General features: G+C 47.0%; 6 non-coding genes across 6 annotated transcripts; 2 read left to right on the top strand and 4 right to left on the bottom strand.

Moving 5' to 3' along the window:
• Positions 1-1,099: 1,099 nt before the first annotated feature.
• TRNAQ-CUG (transfer RNA glutamine (anticodon CUG)) lies at positions 1,100-1,172 on the bottom strand. Its single transcript has one exon. It is a non-coding gene; the product is annotated as a tRNA-Gln (tRNA).
• Positions 1,173-1,181: 9 nt separating this feature from the next.
• On the bottom strand, positions 1,182-1,253 carry TRNAE-CUC (transfer RNA glutamic acid (anticodon CUC)). The gene has a single exon. It is a non-coding gene; the product is annotated as a tRNA-Glu (tRNA).
• Positions 1,254-4,374: 3,121 nt separating this feature from the next.
• On the top strand, positions 4,375-4,477 carry LOC144108977 (U6 spliceosomal RNA). The gene has a single exon (XR_013309564.1). It is a non-coding gene; the product is annotated as a U6 spliceosomal RNA (small nuclear RNA).
• A 3,515-nt stretch (positions 4,478-7,992) lies between these two features.
• TRNAQ-CUG (transfer RNA glutamine (anticodon CUG)) lies at positions 7,993-8,065 on the bottom strand. The gene has a single exon. It is a non-coding gene; the product is annotated as a tRNA-Gln (tRNA).
• Positions 8,066-8,074: 9 nt separating this feature from the next.
• Positions 8,075-8,146, bottom strand: TRNAE-CUC (transfer RNA glutamic acid (anticodon CUC)). Its single transcript has one exon. It is a non-coding gene; the product is annotated as a tRNA-Glu (tRNA).
• Positions 8,147-11,277: 3,131 nt separating this feature from the next.
• LOC144108975 (U6 spliceosomal RNA) lies at positions 11,278-11,380 on the top strand. The gene has a single exon (XR_013309562.1). It is a non-coding gene; the product is annotated as a U6 spliceosomal RNA (small nuclear RNA).
• Positions 11,381-21,831: the final 10,451 nt, after the last annotated feature.

Genomic DNA, 21,831 nt, shown 5'->3' with positions numbered 1-21,831 from the left:
CGTTACATGTGCCTGGAGCGCTCGGCTTCGTCCAGTGTGCAACATGCTTGGACAAAAATGTTGAATATTGGACATTTGTAAGGTACTGTTATGGAAATATTTTTTTTATTTGAAATACCTTACAGGCCCGTAGGGAATTGTGTAAGGCGGCGTCACTTTTAGAACACTAACAGAGTAGGCCGAACGATATGAAACGAAAAATGTAGTACATAGGAAAATTACATGACATAAAAAAGAACAGAGTAATAAACATAACAAGGAAATAAAACATAATAAATGTTAAACCACAACAAGAAAATAAAATGATAAATTATATTGAAGGTAATGACCCATTCTTCTAAAGTGTAGCAAAATGTTTTAAATTTTTTCCATCGCTTACACCGAGCAGTAAAGACTACCATAAAAAACCAATGGGGAATGCTCTTCGCGGCAGCAAACACGTCAAGAGCAAAAAAAAAAATCCAAGCCTGTCGATGGGAGATCGGCGGATATATTAAATGTTATAGTGAAATCTTACAATATATGAAAAAAGTGCGTAAATCCACTATTTCCCATCCAAAAATGATTTTCTCCAGAATTGTTGCGTATGGGCGGGCCACCTGCAAAGAGGGCGAAAGAAAAGTCTTTGTAGTTGAGAAAATGCTGCTCATCAGGCGCAAGCAATACAGTCCGGTAATACTTGTTCTCTTCAGGGGATAAATGGCGCGTGCCCACTGTGGGTGATTGGCCAAGACACCATGGCGACGACTGTCAGATGCTCAGCAACGTTTTTCACGAAAAGATTGCAGAATGTAATTAAGAACAGATCAGCTCCACCGAAATGGGTGACTGAATATGGGGCGAGATTATTTATATGATCAGAATTTATATAACACGATTTATATTATTTTACACAACCCGATATAACGGTACATGTGGTCCACGTCTACAGCGGTAACAATATTATCAGCAGACTGCGTTGTACAATTAACGCTGAAGTCTCTTGTTCCGCCGTGACATTCGGCGGTAAAAAAAAAATGACAGCTTTAGTTTCGTTGCTAGTGCTAGGCATGTTACAAACACACCCGAAACTATTACACGAGAGTAAAGGGAAAAAAGAAGGTCTCACCGAGACTCGAACTCGGATCGCTGGATTCAGAGTCCAGAGTGCTGACCAATTACACCATGAGACCACATACGTGTTCCGACGCCGGGAATCGAACCCGGGCCTCCTGGGTGAGAGCCAGGTATCCTAGCCACTAGACCACGCCGGAGACGTTTCTTCCTGCTCAATAACTTCTACTGACGAGACAGCATCGTATCAGGTTTGATGCTGGGCTTCGTCACACCTCTCACACGGGTCATGGCCATTGATTTTATTTCAAACAGCTTTAGGTACAGTAGCGAAGAGACAAATTATAGGCAAAGCAGCCATGGGCGCGAAACGGATGTGATGCCACGTGCAAGGGTGTACAAAAGAAATAAAGAAAGGAGACGCGCCAAAGCGGTGTCACTGAAGCCCCTAAATGCTTTGAGAGGTGTAGATGCTCCCGGTTATTCCAGGGAATTTGGAGGCCGCCAGCCAGGAGCGAAGAGAGGAAAAAAAGTAAAGTCACTCAGACGCGAACGCCCAATAGAGCTGACATAGCTCAAGAAGGAGAAGTTGAAGAAGAAGAATACCTTTATAAGCCTGTATAACTTTTTCTCCTGTTTGGATCTGCACCAAACCTGGCCATTCCCTCACCGTTGGTATGTGCCATATCTTCTGAGGCAACAACAACAAGGCCTGCTTGGATCTGCACCAAACTTTGACCAATCACCCACCGTGGTTTAGGTTAATTGTTGGAGGGGTTTTGACGTCCCAAAGCGACTCAGGCTATGAGGGACGCCGTAGTGAAGGGCTCCGGAAATCTCCACCACTACCGTGGGTATAGGTGTCATTGCTTCAGAGGCAACAACAAGGCCTGTAGTGTGTCAATACCACCGGATGCTATAGGCTTAACAACTCCCGCTTCCAAACGTTTACCTAGTCCAGTGCAAATTCTTTCCTGAGATGAAGAAGATTTCAGTGAATGATGTAACAGACGTGACACTTGATGGAATTGAGACCCAGTCTAGAGGGGAACCTCCTGCATCGCACCGGATCATTATATGTCTCTGTCTGTGCCCTGCGCCAGCGACTTGCAGAACCCGCCTGTGCCATGGCGCACGTTCATGCCTCTCATGCTCGGGCGTATACGGCGTTGGTAAACACAGCTGCAGGTCTGCAGTCACTGAATTTTTCCAATACCTCTACAGCTACAGCCAGTAACGACAATACCGTCGCCGCGAGATTGATGTGCAAGGGGACTTGAAGCCACTATTCTACATCGATATAAACTACACGTCACACCACTTTCAAGCGCTAGTGTACTTGTTACCTTATTTTCTGGGTGCGGAGTTCGTCTGTGTTGTTTCTTGATGCGTGCTGAGCTGTGTTCATAAATGATGTGGGCGAAACGATTGTCTCCTTCCTGTATTCTCCGGCAGCGGACGGAGGGAGACATGATAGATGGACTGACTAGATTTGGAAGTTTTCGGGGATAAGGGGGTCGCAGATGGCATAAAACAGGGTTGATTGGAGGGACACGGGAGAGGCCTTGGTCCTGCGGTGCATATAGCTGGCCCGATGATATTGAGGATGGTGTCTGCAAAGTGATGGGTCAATGAGAAGCGGGCATTTATTTTACGTCTGTTTCTGTGATGGCAGGCATGCTGTTGAGATGGAGGTGTGCTGCGTAGGGATAATCCAGGTTGGCCTGGGTGATGTGGAGTGGTACTGTGTGCCGGGAAGTGAACGCAGTGGTTGCACGTGGGTCTGTGCCACATGCACCCTTTGGGTTGAGGGAGGGCACTCTCAAAAATCTGCCACCTGTGGTCGTATGGGCCAGCTGGGCAAGCGAACGTAAGTACTTAAGGGCAACTCATGAGGTTTGTTGATCGCTTTGAGTGAGATAATCACATCGCATTCTTTAGTTACCTCTCTCTGGTGCAAAAAAAGACGTTTTTCAGAATACCGAATAGAACTATTGTAAAACGACAAAGACTAGGAAACGGAAACTAGGTTTCCTCCAAACACTGACGTAGTAACATACGAACCTATGTTTTCATGGATACTGTCCCAAAACTTGCCATGTGCGCGTTAATTGGCTGAACTGGCCACGGTCAGCGACAGCTTGGGTCATTATTCGTCTGACCTGACCAAAACCAAGCGCGAAGTTTTATCCTTCAGATTATCAACGAGCATGCCAACCTGTAACGTCACACACAAAGCTTTCCGCAGAAATTCAAAGTTTTAAAATTCATTTGCGCTGCGTCAAGACGTTGCTCGGCTGTGAAATTTGGCACAAATGACCAGGAAACTGCTATGAACTTACCCCGAAGGTTTCAGCAAAATCTGTGGTGCTACAAAAACGCCGGAGTTGCCCTTCTAGAGGCTTTTAGAGGCCGCAAGGAAAAGGACGGCTAACATGCCTGGCAGTTGGTCAGGCCTGCTGCAAAGAAAAAAAGAACAATGCAGTGAAGGATGACAGCGCATGGAAACGACATTTGTATGTCGTCTTCATATCCCGCGGTCTTCTGCTGCGAAGTTTGCTTTTTTTCGATTAAGAGTTGTCTTCATCACACGACTGGACAGTAGAAGTAGAACCATTATGGGAGTAGGGTGGCAGGCAAAATGCATGTCCTGCTCTGCACCTGTCGGGTCTACCTTATGGGCGTATTGGTGACTGACTGCCATGCATATCATGAATTGGCACTTAGAGGCAGTTTTGGCACCTACTTGGAGACGTGTATGTATTGGTTGATCTCGTTGACACAGTGACCGCCCTACTGAACTGAGTTTAGCGATCGGCAAATGAGACGGCGTGCTTGGATTGCATAACGTTCACAGGTGTCTGCAAGGTATCGCCATAACAGAAATTCTGCCTTCTTAATTAAAAAGATCTAAAAACGAAGTACTCAAGGAAGAGGTCACACACAGGTATTTTCCTTTCTCCGCAAATGATAAGAAAACATCGCGAAATCAGACTCCAAGTTTACGCGCGTAATTAGTTAGTCCCAACAACGTCCTCGAGATGGCGGCAGAGTCGGCAACCACTGTGGCGAAGCCACAGCGGCCGTTTCTGTTGCAAGGAGGATGACCTGCAAATGAACGATTGACGGAGGCCGTGCATTAAAATAAAGAAATTGATTTAAAGGTTTATGCGATAGAAACACGCTTTATAAAGTGTTCTCTGTAAAGAACGAAAACTGACCTGATTCTAAGGTAATCGTAAAATGACTACTCATGCTCACCGTTCTATGTTGGTGTGTGCCTATTACGACTATATATACCTGAGCACAGATATGGCGCCTGTACTTCCAAAGTACATATACTAAAATTGGAACGATACAGAGAAGATTAGCATGGCCCCTGCGCAAGGATGACACGCAAAATCGTGAAGCGTTCCACATTTTTTTTTCTGAAAATTAAATGAGACAATGAAAATTGTCGCGTTGTTTTCGCTGTTCATCCCGAGGTTCGGGGCAAACGATCGTGGCTGTCTCGAGCATAGCCGAACTTAGAAAATTCAGGGGGGCGCACTGTTGACCTATAAAGTGCAGTGAGGCGAAAGCCTTTAGCGCGGTGTTGCTGCTTGTGTCGCTGATGTGTGGTGAAGATGTTGATCAAACAGTACATAATTGTTCGTTTCACGACACTTTCGCTGACGTTCATTAGAGCGCACACGCTTGGTTGCTGCTGCGTTTTTATGGAGGAAAAACGCTAAGGCGCCCGTGTGCTGTGCGATGTCAGTGCACGTTAAAGATCCCCAGGGGGTCGAAATTATTCCGGAGCCCTCCACTACGGCACCCCTTTCTTCCTTTCTTCTCTCACTCCCTCCTTTATCCCGTCCCTTACGGCGTTGTTCAGGTGTCCAACGATATATGAGACAGATACTGCGCCATTTCCTTTCCCCAAAAACCAATTAATATTATTATTAAGGATCGAGAAAGGTATAGAAAGATTGAGAAAGGAATTAAAAGAAACAAGAAAGGAACTGAAAGAATCCAGAAACGATCGAAGAAATCACGAGATAGAAAAGCAAACTCTTCCACATTAAACTGCATATATGGCAGGCCCGAAGTGCCTATTCCTTTCCTGCTATGACTGGGACTGCACCCTTAGAACATACATCCACATATAGTCCAGGTAAACCAGTGTCTATCACCAGCCCCTTGGACGACCGGATTGATCCCTGGTGTCACCCTCGGGAATGGAAGGCAGCGGAACATGAGTCAAGGGGAGGAGGACAACCATAGTTCTTTTGTGGCCCAGGTTGGCTGCTGGTGGGATCGTGGGCCATGCAGGGCAGCTGCCTTGGGTGGATTCGGATAAGGCAGCCCTCCTTATCCCCGATTCCAGGGGTAGAATGAACTCCATGACCCACTTCCAGAGCGCACAGGGCTGCGTTACTTTGCTATCACTAAGCTGACGCATAATAGACAGATTAACGCGGATTTTAACTATAGAAGCTTAGAGAGTTTTTCGTAATCTGCCTATGTTCCCCTAGCGATGAAACATACACCAATATGTAGTCCAGGTAAACCAGTGCCTATCACCAGCCTAAAAGAAAGAAGTTGTACCATGATCTTTGTGATATTGTTTTTCCAGAGCCCATGTACAGGGCCTTGTACAGTGGAGGTCCTGAAGCTGATGTTTTAAAAAGGGTAAAGAAAATGCAGGTGCCACCAGGAGTAAAGACCTTCTTTTTTAAATTACACACCGGGACACTCCCAGTTAAAAAGTTTTTGGAAGGAAAGGATTTCTTTTTACCGTGGGGATCGAACTGCTTAATTTGTAAACAGCCCGAAACAATAGACCATGTTTTTTTGCATTGCTGGGAAGGGGTTTATTTTTGGGATGTGTTACAAAGGACAATAAAGAAAGAGCTACCACTTGACGCGCAGGGAATTCGTTATTTAAGCACAGACAATGAGGATGGGGTACGATTTGATCTCATAATGCTCTTGGGCCTCCACTGTATATGGCGCTCCAGAATGGCAGGCTATTATTGTGACAAAGACGCACGACCTGCCCGAATTTATTTTCGGGAAAGAATGGACTGCTTTCTGGCCATCCAGAAAGCAGCTGCGGAGCCTCCCGAGTGGCTCTCGAGGCTAGAGCCGCTCTGTATGCTTCGTGAATTTTAGAATGACGAAGCCAGACTCATGCTGGCTGACCACGACAGTGTCTTATGTACATAGTGTTTTGTGTGTTTTTTGTTGAATGTTTTTTTGGTTAAATGCTATGAGCCAAAGCCAGGCAATAAAGAAAAAAAAGCCCCATGGACGACCGGATTGATCCCTGGCCTCACCCTCGGGGCTGGAAGGCAGCGGGACCTGAGTGAAGGGGAGGAGGACACCCATAGTTCTCTTGTGACCCAGGTTGGCTGCCGGTGGGATCGTGGGCCATGATGGGGAGCTGCCTTGGGTGGATTCGGATAATAAGGCAGCCCTCCTGATCCCTGATTCCAGGGGTAGAATGAGTTCCATGATCCATTTCCAGAGCGCACAGTGCTGCATTATTTTGCTATCAATAAGCTAACTCATAAGCGGGAGCTCATCACGGAATTTAACTAGGAGATTAGGGAGTATTTTTTCAGCTACCGGACTATGTACGCCTAGTGTTGGAACACGCACCCATATATAGTCCAAGTAAACCATTCTATCACCAGCCCCATGGACGACCGGATTGATTTTTTTTCTTTATTGCCTGTCTTCGGCAAGAACCACAGTACACAAATACTCTTACACGGCACAATGAACAATACTTAACACTATCCGCCTGGTGGGTTGTGGCTTCGTCATATTAAAACTCAAAACTCTCTAAGCTCCACCAAAGGCTCTTTCGAGCCACCAAAGGCTCTTTCGAGCCACTCAGGAGCTTCAGGAGCGAGTTTCTGAATTTCAGTACACTTATGCATACACTCCTGAAAATAGATCCGTGCTGGACGTGCATCAATATCGTAATGACATCCTGCCATTCTGGAGCGCCAAATACAGTGGAGGCCCATTAGCATAATAAAGTCGAATGGTGTCCCATCCTCACTCTCTACAGGCAAGTACCGGATTGATCCCTTGTCTCACCCTCGGGGATGGAAGGCAGCGGTACCTGAGTGAAAGGGGGGGGGGGCACCCATAATTCTCTTGCGGCCCAGGTTGGCTGCCGGTGGGATCGTGGGCCGTGATGGGGAGCTGTCTTGGGTGGATTCGGATAAGGCAGCCCTCCTTATCCCTGATTCCAGGGGTAGAATGAGTTCCATGACCCATTTCCAGAGCGCACAGTGCTGCATTATTTTGCTCTCACTAAGCTAACTCATAAGCGGCAGCTCATCACGGAATTTAACTAGAAGATTAGGAAGCATTTTTTTAGCTACTGGACTATGCACCCTTATTGTTGAAACACGCACCCATATATAGTCCAAGTAAACCAGTGTCTATCACCAGCCCCATGGACGACCGGATTGATCCCTGGTCTCAACCTCGGGGATGGAAGGCAGCGGGACCTGAGTGAAGGGGAGGAGGACACCCATAGTTCTCTTGTGGCCCAGGTTGGCTGCCGGTGGGATCGCGGGCCATTCCTGGGAGCTGCCTTGGGTGGATTCGGATAAGGCAGCCCTCCTTATCCCTGATTCCAGGGGTAGAATGAGTTCCATGACCCACTTCCAGAGCGCACAGTGCTGCATTATTTTGCTCTCACTAAGCTAACTCATAAGCGGGAGCTCATCACGGAATTTAACTAGAAGATTAGAGAATATTTTTAGCTATATTATCAGCAGACTGCGTTGTACAATTAACGCTGAAGTCTCTTGTTCCGCCGTGACATTCTGCGGTAAAAAAAAAGTGACAGCTTTAGTTTCGTTGCCAGTGCTAGGCATGTTACAAAGGCACCCCAACAGAAAAAGTATTACACGAGAGTAAAGGGAAAAAAGAAGGTCTCACCGAGACTCGAACTCGGATCGCTGGATTCAGAGTCCAGAGTGCTGACCAATTACACCATGAGACCACTTACGTGTTCCGACGCCGGGAATCGAACCCGGGCCTCCTGGGTGAGAGCCAGGTATCCTAGCCACTAGACCACGCCGGAGACGTTTTCTTCCTGCTCAATAACTTCTACTGAAGGGACACCATCTTATCAGGTTTGATGCTGGGCTTCGTCACACCTCTGACACGGGTCATGGCCATTGGGTTTATTTCAAACAGCTTTAGGTACAGTAGCGAAGAGACAAATTATAGGCAAAGCAGCCATGGGCGCGAAACGGATGTGATGCCACGTGCAAGGGTGTCCAAAAGAAATAAAGAAAGGAGGCGCGCCAAAGCGGCGTCACTGAAGCCCCTAAATGCTTTGAGAGGTGTAGATGCTCCCGGTTATTCCAGGGAACTTGGAGGCCGCCAGCCAGGAGCGAAGAGAGGAAAAAAAGTAAAGGCACTCAGACGCGAACGCCCAATAGAGCTGACATAGCTCAAGAAGGAGAAGTTGAGGAAGAAGAAGAATACCTTTATAAGCCTGTATGACTTTTTCTCCTGTTTGGATCTGCACAAAACCTGGCCATTCCCCCACCGTTGGTGTGTGCCATATCTTCTGAGGCAACAGCAACAACAAGGCTTGCTTGGATCTGCACCAAACTTTGACCAATCACCCACCGTGGTTTAGGTTTATTGTTGGCGGGGGTTTGACGTCCCAAAGCGACTCAGGCTATGAGGGACGCCGTAGTGAAGGGCTCCGGAAATTTCCACCACTACCGTGGGTATAGGTGTCATTGCTTCAGAGGCAACAACAAGGCCTGTAGTGTGCCAATACCACCGGATGCTATAGGCTTACCAACTCCCGCGTTCCGCTTCCAAATGTTTACCTAGTCCAGTGCAAATTATTTCCTGAGATGAAGTAGATTTCAGTGAATGATGTAACAGACGTGACACTGGGATTGAGACCCAGTCTGGAAGGGAACCTCCTGCATCGCACCGGAACATTATATGTCTCTGTCTGTGCCCTGCGCCAGCGACTTGCAGAACCCGCCTGTGCCATGGCGCACGTTCATGCCTCTCATGCTCGGGCGTATACGGCGTTGGTAAACACAGCTGCAGGTCTGCAGTCACTGAATTTTTCCAATACCTCTACAGCTACAGCCAGTAACGACAATACCGTCGCCGCGAGATTGATGTGCAAGGGGACTTGAAGCCACTATTCTACATCGATATAAACTACACGTCACACCACTTTCAAGCGCTAGTGTACTTGTTACCTTATTTTCTGGGTGCGGAGTTCGTCTGTGTTGTTTCTTGATGCGTGCTGAGCTGTGTTCATAAATGATGTGGGCGAAACGATTGTCTCCTTCCTGTATTCTCCGGCAGCGGACGGAGGGAGACATGATAGATGGACTGACTAGATTTGGAAGTTTTCGGGGATAAGGGGGTCGCAGATGGCATAAAACAGGGTTGATTGGAGGGACACGGGAGAGGCCTTGGTCCTGCGGTGCATATAGCTGGCCCGATGATATTGAGGATGGTGTCTGCAAAGTGATGGGTCAATGGGAAGCGGGCATTTATTTGGCGTCTGTTTCTGTGATGGCAGGCATGCTGTTGAGATGGAGGTGTGCTGCGTAGGGATAATCCAGGTTGGCCTGGGTGATGTGGGGTGGTACTGTGTGCCGGGAAGTGAACGCAGTGGTTGCACGTGGGTCTGTGCCACATGCACCCTTTGGGTTGAGGGAGGGCACTCTCAAAAATCTGCCACCTGCGGTCGTATAGGCCAGCTGGGCAAGCGAACGTAAGTACTTAAGGGAAACTCCGGAGGTTTTTTGGTCGCTTTGAGTTGATAATCACATCGCATTCTTTAGTCACCTCTCTATGGAGCAAAAAAAAAAACGTTTTTCAGAATACCGAATAGAACTATTGTAAAACGACAAAGACTAGGAAACCGAAGCTAGGTTTCCTCCAAACACGGACGTCGTAACGTACGAACCTATATTTTCATGGATACTGTCCCAAAACTTGCCATGTGCGCGTTAATTGGGTGAACTGGCGACGGTCAGCGACAGCTTGGGTCATTATTCGTCTGAGCTGACCAAAACCAAGCGCGAAGTTTTATCCTTCAGATTATCAACGAGCATGCCAACCTGTAACGTCACACACAAAGCTTTCCGCAGAAATTCAAAGTTTTAAAATTCATTTGCGTTGCGTCAAGACGTCGCTCGGCTGGGAAATTTGGCACAAATGACCAGGAAACTGCGATGAACTTACCCCGAAGGTTTCAGCAAAATCTGTGGTGCTACAAAAACGCTGGAGTTGCCCTTCTAGAGGCTTTTAGAGGCCGCAAGGAAAAGGACGGCTAACATGCCTGGCAGTTGGTCAGGCCTGCTGCAAAGAAAAAAAGAACAATGCAGTGAAGGATGACAGCGCATGGAAACGACATTTGTATGTCGTCTTCATATCCCGCGGACTTCTGCTGCGAAGTTTGCTTTTTTATTTAGTTTAAGAGTTGTCTTCATCACACGACTGGATAGTAGAAGTAGAACCATTTTGGGAGTAGGGTGGCCGGCAGAATGCATGATCTGCTCTGCACCTGTCAGGTCTACCTTATGGGCGTATTGGTGGCTGACTGCCATACATATCATGAATTGGCACTTAGAGGCAGTTTTGGCACCTACTTGGAGACGTGCATATATTGGTTGATCGCGTTGACACAGTGACCGCCCTAGTCAACTGATTTTGGCGATCGGCAAATGAGACGGCGTGCTTGGATTGCATAACGTTCACAGGTGTCTGCAAGGTATCGCCATAACAGAAATTCTGCCTTCTTAATTAAAAAGATCTAAAAACGAAGTACTCAAGGAAGAGGTCACACACAGGTATTTTCCTTTCTCCGCAAATGATCAGAAAACATCGCGAAATCAGACTCCAAGTTTACGCGCGTAATTAGTCCCAAAAACGTCCTCGAGATGGCGGCAGAGACTGCAACCACTGTGGCGAAGCCACAGCGGCCTTGTCTCTTGCACGAAGGATGACCTGCAAATGAACGATTGACGGAGGCCGTGCATTAAAATAAAGAAATTGGTTTAAAAGTTTATGCGATAGAAACACGCCTTATAAAATGTTCTCTGTAAAGAACGAAAACTGACCTGATTCTAAGGTAATCGTAAAATGACTACTCGTGCTCACCGTTCTATGTTGGTGTGTGCCTATTACGACTATATATACCTGAGCACAAATATGGCGACTGTACTTCCGAAGTACATATACTAAAATTGGAACGATACAGAGAAGATTAGCATGGCCCCTGCGCAAGGATGACACGCAAAATCGTGAAGCGTTCCACATTTTTTTTTCTGAAAATTAAATGAGACAATGAAAATTGTCGTGTTGTTTTCACTGTTCATCCCGAGGTTCGGGGCAAACGATCGTGGCTGTCCCAAGCATAGCCGAACTTAGAAAATTCAGGGGGGCGCATTGTTGACCTAAAGTGCGGCGAGGCGAAAGCCTTTAGCGCGGTGTTGCTGCTTGTGTCGCTATGTGTGGTGAAGATGTTGATTAAAGAGTACATAATAATAATAATTGGTTTTGGGGGGAAAGGAAATGGCGCAGTATCTGTCTCATATATCGTTGGACACCTGAACCGCGCCGTAAGGGAAGGGATAAAGGAGGGAGCGAAAGAATAAAGGAGGAGGAAAGAGTACATAATTGTTCGCTTCACGACCCTTTCGCTGACGTTCATTAGAGTGCACACGCTTGGTTGCTGGAGACACAGAAGAGCGTCTAGGTGGCATCCTTCCAGATCGGCGTTCAGGAGGCGTCTCGCAAGATTGCCTGGGGAGCGCTCCTCTCGAACGATGGTGGCGCCACTCAGTGACGTCACACGCATGCGCAGTAGGCTGAAGCGCAGTTGCATTGTCTGCTGGTGCCTTGCTCATGCGCAGTGCATTATCGCACACTGAGTTCCCAGTTACTGCATACTACACCAAACATTAGTATTACCAATTAACTAATTACTAATTAGGACACCCGTAGTTGTCTTATGGCCCAGGTTGGCTGCCGGTGGGATCGTGGGCAATGCGGGGGGCTGCCTTGAGTGGATTCGGGTAAGGCAGCCCTTCTTATCCCTGATACCAGGGGTAGAATGAGTTCCATGACGCACTTCCAGAGCGCACAGTGCTGCATTATTTTGCTCTCACTAAGCTAACTCATAAGCGGCAGCTCATCACGGAGTTTAACTAGCAGATTAGAGAATATTTTTTTAGCTATCGGCCTATGTGCCCCTAGCTATGAAACATACATCAATATGTAGTCCAGGTAAACCAGTGTCTATCACCAGCCCCATGGACGACCGGATTGATCCCTGGTCTCACTCTCGGGGATGGAAGGCAGCGGTACCTGAGTGAAGGGAGGAGGACACCCATGGTTCTCTTGCGGCCCAGGTTGGCTGCCGGTGGGATCGTGTGCCATGCTGGGGAGCTGTTTAGGAGCTGTTAGTTTGGAAATAGCGACAGCTTTGCTATTCCTCACGTCCTATGCGTGCTCTCTTAATCTATCGTGAATGCAACGGCCGGTCTACCCGACATAAGTGGCACCTCAATAGAAAGAGAGACTTCATAGATCACTTTGCTTTTACATTTCACATACTGCGTCACGTGCTTAATCATTCGTGCTTAATTAATTGCATTCAAGCTGTTTCTGCTGAGCACCATTAACTATTTTACTCAACGAGCTCAGTTTGTTGGGGCTTAAGATATTACGCCTTTGCTGTATTCTGATGTACTTCACCGCTGACAATATATGCCGAACAAAACGCTCTCCTAACTCAAAAGCCTATTTTTAATGATTGTGTAAAGTCTTAGGGGAAACACCTTGTATAAGCGGCCTTATGCAGCAGTGGGGGGTTCGGTCAAATGGCATTTCCGCAGTAGCGTTTCACAACAGTAAACTCCCTCTATCACTCACTGGCCAAAGGCAAGGCTATGCAGGCAGGCATCAATAATTTATGGTAGATCTTCCACATGTGATATATGGCCTTGATATACTGTAGTGTAACCTGTCTCTTCGCTTCGCGAAAAGCTGTCACGTGCACTGCTACTGTGAGCTGCGCCCCTGTTACGAGCGGCGAGCATGCAGGATATGAAGAAGACGGCAAAGAAGCCATCACCTCTGCCCCTTCAGACGTCCCTTTAGAACGCTGCCACTCAACGCCAAGAACGTCGCGACCTGCGTCCGTATCCGTAGATCATCGCCCTCAGGACCACGCAAAAAAACAGGCAAACCAACAAGGACAACGTGTAAGCCAGTTGAATACCAGAGCTTCAGCGAAAAACGACCGTGGCTCACGAAGGACGGGAAGTCCTCTGCCAGCGAAGACAGACGACCCCATGCCGGACACCAAGGCCGATTCAGCAACACCCAAGGCGTCAAAGAAGAAGGCTGGCTCGCCGGAACGAGAGAAAAAGAAAGCGAAACACTCAGAGGCGTCTAAAGAGCAAGATGTGTCAGCCACGCAAGCTGGACGATTGATTGGTTCGAGGAAGGGAACAGGCAAACAGAAATCCACCTCCGCGCCAGGAACTCCGGACACGCGCCTTGCTTCTAGATCAGCGACACCTCCAGCGAAAATCATCTCAGCAGGGACGAGTCCCGGCCAGTCGGCCCAGCTCGCCGCAAATCATTTGTCGGCAGAACAGGCCGGGACAGTGCCTAAGGTAAGCTGCACAAGGCGGTAGGGGGGCGTTCTGGGGAAGTGAACGCTCCACCTATGGTCAGGACATATGGACTGTCTCTCGCGGTGATCACCACAACACTACCGCTGCCACATTTTTTTTTTCACCTGTGGGCGATGAAAAATCGGATACTTTCTTGCTTCCTTTTGTTCCTACTGTTCCTAGGCTCGTGCCACGTCGTTGTTGCCTGTTTAGTGAGGGTTGCCAGAGATTCCATTAGTAGACACAGATCGGTGGTACACATTAACGTTGGTACACACGATTCCAAATCCTGGGCCACTGTAGCTCAACTTTCGCTTCCGCTAAGGCAGCTTTAGTCACGTAAATGCGCATAAATCATTTGACGCCATTTTTCTAATCGCGGCGTACTTACCACGTAAAGCCAACGATCGCTATAGCGGAGCTATCATCTCGCACTAACTATACAGCCGAAATGAAACCTGCTCTCAGGTGCAGTTTAGTGCCATTGTGAGTAGTTAAGTACCACGAATAAAATACTAGACCTTAACTTGCTAAGACCATGGATGCAGCGCGCACGATGAATATGATCCTCTTCAATACAGGTCTGAGAATCAAATTTTTGCGGACAACTAACGACATCTGGGAAGCAAGATATACTGGAGCTCGTAAGATGAAAAGTGATTTGAGTCCGGGAACTGTCAGTATAGGCTTCTCCGTCGACAAGTAAAAAACAGTGCATGTCCACTTGTTCTTATACATCGGATGTCTTTCAAGGCACCGACGTTTAATCGCTTCAATGCTGCAGCATTAGAAATGGTAGTCGATATGTCTCGCAGGCTATAACAGTTGTAAACAGTTCTACGGCTTTCTAATTGGTGGAAGGCGTGTTTGTATAACTTCGTGCGTAATTGGCGCTTGGAAACTGCAGATTCGACGCCAATCCGTGTCCCCGAGCGAGCCAAGGACGCAGACCGAACAGCTGACGAAGCAGAGCAAGATGTGGCTCACGTCCATCGTCCTAGGTTTGGGCGCTGCCGTGGTGTTGGGCGCGCTGCTGTTCGCCACCTGGCGTCTCGTCACCAAGGCCCCGATAACCCACAAGAAGATTACGACCTCGGTCGGACACAACCGCAGCGGTGACGTCGGTAGCAAGCGTGGCGCCCTCTTTTCCTGCTCGGACACCCGATCGTGCGCGGACGCCTACACCGCCATACTTCTCGAGTCCATGGACGCCAACGTCAGTCCGTGCCACAACTTCTACGAGTACGCCTGCGGAGGCTGGCGCCATAGTCACAAGATGACATCGACGGCCTTCTCGGCGTGGCGACATTACACAGTGGACGTCATAGAGCGGCTCTACAGCGAAAAAGTAGCTTCCAGTATGCGAAAGGAGCCCGTGGGACAAGCGGCCCAATTCCTGGAGGCATGCATCAATATCGATAACGGCGACGGACAGGGCGCGACAGCACTGACCGAACTCAAGACAGTGCTTGCCGAAGGAGGCCTGACGTGGCCGGACCGAAGCGAGAGCTCGGACCTCATCGGCTCCGTATTTTTCATGGCCAGACGCGTCTCCTTGCCCGTGTTGTTTGGCGTCGACGTGGGCTACACGAAATACAGGCTAAGAGCCATCTACTTCCCACTGGACGCGGCGTTCCAGGAGACAGCTCGAAGGCTTTGGGAACTCGTCAAGACGCGGCATGTTAGAGAATTCGTGTACACGGCGTACCAGGAAATGGCGGTTGATGGCGTTGTGAACGAAACGCGAATTAACGAGATTGTTAACATCTTAGAGTCGATGGCAGGTATTTTCGATCTCTACCTGAAGGTTTCCAACAGTCACGAGTCAATCCTTGACATCGCGAATCTGCACATGTACTTACCGTCAGTGCCTAGAGAGAGGTGGGCATCTCCATTTCGAAAATACTTCAATTTCGACTTCGCCGAAGTGAAGGCCATTGGAATTTCCGACGTCCATTCCTTCTCTGCCGTATTCAAGTTTGTTCATTCTCACGGTGAACCAAAGATGAAAGATATGTTTGGCTTTCTAAGCGTCTTGGCGGCATTATTTTACACCAAGTCTACTATTCGAGACTTCCTTTTCAGTTCGGAGAGCGAGGCGTCAGACCACCAGGAGCAGTACTGCTTTCTACGTACCTACAAGTTCTACGGACACGCCCTGAACCACTTCTTATTCTCCAGAGCACAGGGGGAGTTAGCTGGATTCGCGCGATTCTTGAACTTCGTCTGGAAGCAGTTTCCGCGCGTTATTGGTGCGAACACCACGCTTTTCGGCCAACCGCAGCCACGTCCACGAGGCAACCATCTCCAAAGCACTCTGTTCTTTCTCCACAGGTCTCGGCCAAAAGTGTTTTCGCGTCTACACAAGAGTTATCCCAAAGTCACGGACGGTGCCTTACGCAACTGGATGGCGCTTTCAGCCCACGCGAGGAGAGTTGGGTTTCCTTACAGCGACTTTGAGCTTGAAGGGAACGAAGGCACAGGACAATATGCCCCGGCCTTTTTAAAATGGCGCCTTACTCCCTACCACCTGACCTTCCCGTGGTATATTCCCGATATTCACCAGAGCTTCCTGCTCGCTGGCCTGGGCGCACGCATAGCAGCTGCCGTGTTCCTGGACTACGTCGACCGAAGCCGGTCGGCACGAAAGGCAATATACGAGCAGAACCACAAGTGTCTCAGGGTCGCGAACCAGGACTGGGACGCCTCTTTAGACATCGGACTACAGGCCGGGGTAGCTGGAGTGTTGGTCGCCTCAGCGCTTCTGGGCGGAGCTCGGGAAAACGCTGCGCAGGCGGACTCACTCCCTGACGTAGGGCCCTTGAAGGCAGCGCAGGCGTTCTTTGCATTCGGATGCCATCTCTTCTGCGGTGATAGCGACGGCGAGCGGATGTGCAACGTGCCCCTGCAGCAAAGCGTCGGCTTCGCGCGCGCGTTTAACTGCAAGGCCGGGATGGCCATGAACCCGTCTGTCAAGTGTCGCTTGCGTGTTTAGGGGGACCAGTGCACGCATGCTTGCGACTGTGTAATGTTTAGCGGAAACTATTTGTGTTTAAGGAGAGTAATAAACTCGCCGGTAGGTATTTAGACGTTTTCACGACGCCCGGGAAAGCATAAGGAGAGTAATACCCCTGTCACACGGACACTGTAAAGGAACTTTGAACTAATGCTCCATTACTCTAAGGACGAACGCGCGCTGCCACACGGACGCGCCAAAAAACACCTAGCTCAAAGGAGCTTCGAAACAAGGCAGCTCGAGTTCGTCCTTTGAGGCTTCAAGGGAGTACTCTCTCTCCCAGCGAGTTAACAGCATAAATAAATTGAGAAAAGAAACGTTCAATTTTCATTTTATAAATTCACTTCATAAGATTAGTGGTGTTTTAAAATATAAGATCATTTGTTTTGTGGCGGTCTCACCACGCCATACTCTCGTTCCAGATATACGAGCGTCACGGTAGCCACGGTAAATATGCCGCCATGTCGGTCATGTTGTTTGTTGCTTTAACATAATACGGTTATAAAACTAATTTACCAAAAAAATGTGACATTTCTGTATTTACATGTGCAGTGAGGTTTGCAATTCTAACGCTTTTCGCCGATGAGGGCGCTAAAAACTTCTTGCGAAGGTCGTTCCGCGACCGTGTAGCACGGACGAACTCCCTTGAAATAGTGCTCCTTTGGGAGCGTAAAGGAGCATTAGTTCAAAGTGCCTTTAGAGTGCCCGTGTAACAGGGGTATAATAAACCCTAGGGAAATCGGTTTTCTGGGCTGTAGGGAGAACGTGGGGGATCTTAATCCTCAGCTCTTTCCTGTATACTGCAAGAGCCCAGTGCCCAATGCGGCGGCGCCCATCGACCTCTCTTTTGAAATGGTCTATACGTCGGTCCTAACCCGGAAGGAAGGTTGCGTGTTCTGTTTATCACGTTCCGCTGACGTGCGGAAAAGTATGCACTGGCCCGTTTGACTGCCATCTTTGCAAAATCTGCCCAGTCGTCAGTTTGAGGCCGTCTAGTAGGATGTGCACATCCTATGAAAGTTTGCGCTCGTGTCTCGTGGTGTTCTTATGTGGTGTTGTCCTCTTGTCTTGACTGTAGCGCTCCCCAGTCTCAGTACTACATGATCAAGGTGTTGGGGCCTATCTGGTGGCGGATAGATCATAGAGCTCCTTGTAGGTGATGAGGGGGTCTTTGTCTCCGGGTAGCGGAGTCACTACGGCCGTTCTGGTGTATCCATCTCGAGCGAGGCGATGGGCAGCCTCATTGTCTAGTATACCCTCATCAGCTGGAACACAGATTTGAATTTGAATTGAAGTTTATTTCGGAACTTTTATGCAAAGCATGCTTGAAACATCTGGATCTCTAGCTAAAAGCTGGTTGGGATCCATGCAAAACATATCTAGTGAAACAAAGTGCAGGCATCAGAATAAACTATTTACATATTACACATGATGAATGCTCTCGTATTCAAATAGAAAGTTGAAATCTTAACCAACAAAGGTATAACCTTAACAAATATGTATATACATACACATACGAAGTCTTATAATAAACTGCACATCTCCAACCAAAAATAACCCAACGTTTCGAAACCGACTCGGCTCCTTCATCAGGGGTGACTGAGGGCAGTAGCTAGCGTCTTTTAAGTATGGAGGGGGGGGGGTGAAAAGAACGACAGTCTCTACACAATCCAGCATGCAAAGAAAAATAAACTGCAGAGAAAATACACTCTGAACACTCTGATTTATAATATTTTTTTTAACAGGAGTGGAAAATTTCTGCTTTGCTTCACATCATCTTTAAAGGTGCACTAAAGAGGAATCTGAACTCGTATTTTTACCATGGGAACGCTATCTACCCGTCCCGGGCATTCTTATAAACTTCGAATTATTGTCCTGTGCGGCCGATTGCCCTAATTAAATCGGATGAAACGTCCGGGCTCCGCCTTTCTTTTTTTTTTTTTTTTACACAACGCGGTAGGTAGGAGGAGTCAACCAACGCGTCAACCAGTCCCGTGGCGGTTGCCGCTCTGCCATCGGCGGAGTGATACGTAAATCAAAGAGTCCACGTGTATTGTTATTTCCGTGGGCCTAATTTGCGGCTATATTGCCTGTGACTGAAACTGTTTATTCACAGAAACGTAAAAAACTAAACAAAATCGAAAGCGAAGCCGCCACTGGACTGGCTGAAAGGCACTCCACGCGTTGGGTGACTCCGCCTACCTACTGCATTGAGTTCAAAAAAAGGCGGCAACCGGGACGTTTAATCCGAATGAATCAGGCCAATCGGCCGCACAGGACAATAATTCGAAGTTTCTAAGAGTGCCTGGAACGTGTAGATAGAGTTCCCGCGGTAATAAGACGAGTTCAGATTCCTCTCTAGTGCACCTTTAAGGGAATTACACGGCTTCGTCTCCACATGAGCTATGGTCCTTTCTCCGTAGACATTTTTCGTCTTAGAAAGAAAGAAATTTCCATCTGCAGCGTTGCGGGTGCGATGTGATAGCAGAGTGAAAATGGATGAGTGTAATGGGTAATTGTCCACAAGACATGCATGTACCGTCAGTAGAGTCCTGTATTCAATAAACGATTTTAGTGGGAGAATATTCATGTGTTTAAAAAGAGGAGAAGTATGCGCTTTGTAGCTCGACTGTGTGATGAACTGAATCGCCCTTTTTTGCAAAACCATGAGCGGCTCCAAATAATACTGGTAGGTGTGACCCCAGGACTCAGTGCAATATATGACAACTGGCTTTGAAAAATGGCAAAATAAATAATTCTGAGTGTGCCTTTGTCGAAGTACTCGCGGCATTTATACAGTGCAAAGCACGCTGCACCCAACTTTTTAGAAAGTGCAAGTTCTCGTCCATAATTACTCCCAAATACGCCCCCTTATTGACAGGTTCAATGGGATTATTCAGCCATTGCACTGCAGGAAAATTTTTCAGGGATTATTTTTCTTGGGCTCTTAAATATAATGTATTTTATTTTATTAACGTTTACAACAAGTCTGTTGGAGGTAAACCAATTACTGAAAGTTTCGAAATCCCGCTTAGCCGTGCTAATTAGTTCAAATGCACACTCATGTGCACATAAAAGAGCTGTGTCGTCAGCATACATAAAAACAGAGAACTGCTCGGTGAAGTGTGGTAGGTCATTGATATACAATGAGAAAAAAATCGGGCCAAGAGCAAAACCCTGAACCACGCCCACAGTAACTGCTTCAAAACCAGCCCCTGCAGTTGGACCATTTGGCGCCTGTTATTAAGATAACTTCTGGAGAATTCTGTGCTAATCGCTCTAAATCTGTAATGCATTATTTATTTTATTTATTTATTCAGAATACCCCCAAAGGCCCTCATTTGAGGGTATTACAGCTTCGATCCTCAGTAAAATATCATGAACGACAGTGTCAAATGCTTTCTCGCTATCCAAAAAAAATTCCTAGGACTACTTTATTACCATTTAAAAAAGAGTTGATTGTATTTGTTAGAGATACTAGTGCTGTTCCGGTAGATCTATTAGGTCTAAAACCGTGTTGATGAGGAAACAGTAGGGTTCCGTGCTCGAGAAAAGCCGTAACTCTGTTAGCAATGAGTTTTTCAAACAATGTGTTGATATATAGATTGAAATATAGATGGGCGATAATTCTCAACAAGGTTTCGGTCTCCATTCTTGTATATCGGCACTATTCTAGCTAACTTAAGTAAGTCCGGATAGGTAGCGAAATAGAAGGCGAGGTTGTATATTTTTTCGAGTGGAACACACAAAATATCTATGCATTGTTTTAGCACAAATGAGGCGATTCCATCACACGTACCGTACTGATAATTTTGACAAAAAATTATGAAATGTGGAGACTATCTCATCCACTGTAATATCGTGGTAGGCAAAGGTAGCCAAAATACGTTGTAGAGGTGCGAGGTATTCTGCGGAAGGACAGCAAATTTTCTGTTTGTGCACCAACAGTAAAAAAAATACATTAAATGTTGAAACAAGACTTTCAATAGATATGCTAAAGGGAATAATGGCGCAGCATCAAGTGACTAGGACAGCAGGAGAGGAGAGCACACATGTCTGACCAACTTGCCCAATCTTATACGCTTTTCAATAGATATCCCTAGGACTTTGATGTCACGCATAATAAAATGGATGGCTGCTAGATTAATAACTGAGTTGATGATTTTACACGTAACTTTTATATTGGGGGCATTTTTCAGTAGCAATTGTGAATAGTACTCCTTTTCTCGCGATCTTATAGCAGCTGTAACCGCATTTCTTGCTGTCCGGAATTTTTCGAAGTAGTATGAATTACCTCGATTTTGTTTGTATTTAGTATGCAATCGATCTTTTTCCTTTACAAGCTTCAAAATTGCATATGTCATCCACGGACAGATAGGGGTACTATGGTATTTTTTTGTTTCGTTACTTAGAAGACTGCAAAATCACCTTGGTCAGTCTATCATTAAATGAATGATAATGGTCATTAACACCAAGTGAGCTGCTGAAGTTAAAATCTGCCGATTGTAGACGTTGTTTCAACTCATTGAGATCAATGTTTCTCTGGATATCGAATGTTTTGTTTGCGGCATCTCGTTCCAGAGGCAATAAAATGGCTACTAACAGTGATGGCTGTTTTATATACGTGACTCAAAATAGATGATGGGTCAAAATTGCAATGTATACGATCCAGTGATGTTGATGAAAGAGCAGTCACTCATGTAGGGCTAGTAACCACGTTACGAAAACTATGTGATTCAAACAGATTAGAATATATCACTCTATTATCATTTAAAGGGTAAATATCAATGTCACCACAGATTAACACCTTCATATTTACGGTAGACAAGTTCATTAGTAACGATTCAAAGTGGACTAAGAAAGGACGTCATTGTACTGTTTGACGCCCGATATACAACAGCAATTGCAGCGTTCAGACACTGACCAACCAAGAAATCAAAATCAGCACAAAATGAATTTGTGAACTTGGGAAGCAGAGAGCACGACAGCGAAGCTGTTGTCTATAAGCCGACTCCTCCACCTCTGGTAGCAGTTTTTCTATTACAGTAAAACAAAAGTTGTAGCCCTGAATAT

This window comes from Amblyomma americanum, chromosome 10 (assembly GCF_052857255.1).
Source record: "Amblyomma americanum isolate KBUSLIRL-KWMA chromosome 10, ASM5285725v1, whole genome shotgun sequence".
Lineage (NCBI taxonomy): Eukaryota > Metazoa > Arthropoda > Arachnida > Ixodida > Ixodidae > Amblyomma > Amblyomma americanum.
This window is presented reverse-complemented; position numbering and strand designations above follow the sequence as displayed.